The 2,191-nt window shown below is 46.9% G+C and overlaps 1 long non-coding RNA gene across 1 annotated transcript in view; it reads left to right on the top strand.

Moving 5' to 3' along the window:
• LOC105301654 overlaps nucleotides 1-698 on the top strand; it is a 1,561-nt gene extending 863 nt beyond the window's left edge. The window contains exon 3 of the long non-coding RNA XR_896751.2: nucleotides 90-698. This is a non-coding gene — a long non-coding RNA (uncharacterized LOC105301654). The remainder of the gene's footprint in view (nucleotides 1-89) is intronic.
• The last annotated feature ends 1,493 nt before the right edge of the window (nucleotides 699-2,191 follow it).

The raw sequence follows: 2,191 nt of genomic DNA, 5'->3' as shown, positions 1-2,191 counted from the left end.
TAAATTACTGAGCTAAGGGCATTTTAACTGCAATCTTCCAGAGACAGTGTACTTTTGTTATTTAACCCACTTAAATGATGACCCTACAGGTGGTCACCAAAGGTCAACTGCAAGTGACCTGTTAACAAGACCAGTGCTAGCAGAAGTGTGATCAACCCAAAGATCGTTTCAGCAAGGCTCCGTCAGGTAACTTTCCGGGCCTGTTTCCTCGTTGGCCAATGCAGATGAAGTCACAGGTGCGCCGCCATCTCTGAATTGTTGTGCAGGTCTGAGTGCATCTCGGTATGAACGCACTGCAGGACCGAGAGGCAGAGGTGCAGGAGCGTGTGTGGGAGTCGTTTCCCCAGTGCCCTCCTGCTCTCCTCTCCCTGAGCTGTGGGGGTCGCTCACACTGACTTCAAATCCCAGCTCCACAGTTTACTAGCTGTATAAACTTGGTAAGTTGCTCGGTCTCTTCTCTTTTGGGAAGTGATTATGACGCTGTGCATGGTGGCTGGGACTATTGACTGTGTGATGCCTCTCACATGGTCTGATGCACAAGTGTGTTCTTATGGTCACACAAATCCTTTCCATCCTGTACATGTTTCATGAAGATTAATGGGAAGAATGGTGTTGCTTTTGATAAAATATATTGGAGATGAACAAATGATCAGTTTATGATAAAGTCACAATAAATATTTCTATATTTTAAATATTAATATCTGAGCAATTACTTTCCATCCACTCGATAGGTCATGATGTCTAAAAATCATTTGCAGTTATACAGAAATAATGTCTTTGGAACTTTCCAGAAGCCAGTGACCTTGCTTCAAGTAAATGCCTGTGATTTTCACATTCATCAGAGGCTTGCACATTTTCACTCACATGCCCCTCACACTGGCCGACAGATAGTAATAGTAAAGCCCTGCCAGATCTAAGTGCAGGGAGAGAAAACCCCTCAACCATTAACTCTTGATTGAACAGACAGGTGTGTATTCATTTTACCCGCAACTCTGCTGTCACCTTATGATTCACATTAGGAACTGGGAATTGGAGGAGAATGACTTTGAAGTCTGCCCCAGCCCCGGCTTTCTGCCTCACAGGTGGTGAGACTATACTTTCCCAGCACAGGATCCTTTTTAATGGGGATTTTTACACAACTTAGAAGTAATATATTTTTAAGGAGAATGGATCTTGGCTGTCGAGAATGGATCTTGACTGCACTTCCTACCTAGGCAGTATTCCGTCCCGGACCAGAACCAGGTAGGGTCTCAAACACTTTTTCAAATAGAAGGAATCAAGACTTTTTTGGAGCAAAGGCTAATGTCATGTTTGAGACAACAGTTCAAAATGAGCCTGCAACACCTTCTTGTGCCAGAAAGCAAGACGTTCAAAGATTAATGGAGATGACGCGACACAGGAACTAATTTAAAAGGGGCTCCTCTTGGGCAAAATTGAGTGAGATGATTTGAGCATCAAACAATATTAGTTGAGGGTGACTGACGTACGGTGAACCTGAACACAGCCAGATCATTTGGTACAGGTCGTCCCCTACGTGTGGGATGCTCTTCTCTCTAACTTGGCTTCAACTCCACTCCCACATCTCAGGTTAATTCCATCTCTTCCAAAGGCATGATCCCCCCTCTCTGCTTTACTCATTTTATTATGATCAGTGTCATATATTTAGTCATACTATTTGTGTGACGTCTTCTTCCCTAAGCTGTAATCCGCCCGAGGACAAGGACCCAGTGGGTTTTACTGAATCACTAACACCTCGTGTAGTGTTAGCACGGAGGACAGGCACCACACGTTATTTGTAGATTATGTTTTTAGCTCATCTCTAGGGCAGGGACTCCTTTACACATGGCTTTGAAGGGACAGCATGACAGAATGGTAGGCGCTTTTCTAATAAGCGCTTCTTTGTTGAAGTGTTTTCGAGCCATTCCAAAGCAATGTGCCGTGCACCAAGCTTTCGTCAGAGGCTTTCTCTCCTGGCTAAAGTCGGCCGTCCAGCTCAGGCCTCGACTCGTCCCGAGCGTCTCTCCCACAGTCCCTGGAGCACAGCTCGCTGGAGCCGCGTGCCCTGCCTCGGCCCCTCGCGTTCTTCACCACTTGGGGTGGTTGTCCCCCGGCTGGAGGCGGGCCGGCGCGTGGGCCGCCAGGACAGGTGTCCCTAGACGTCTCAGAACTGTCGCCGCACCCAGCAGGAGCC

The sequence above is a fragment of the Pteropus vampyrus genome, unplaced genomic scaffold (genome assembly GCF_000151845.1).
Source record: "Pteropus vampyrus isolate Shadow unplaced genomic scaffold, Pvam_2.0 Scaffold246, whole genome shotgun sequence".
NCBI classification, from domain to species: Eukaryota; Metazoa; Chordata; class Mammalia; order Chiroptera; family Pteropodidae; genus Pteropus; species Pteropus vampyrus.
This window is presented reverse-complemented; position numbering and strand designations above follow the sequence as displayed.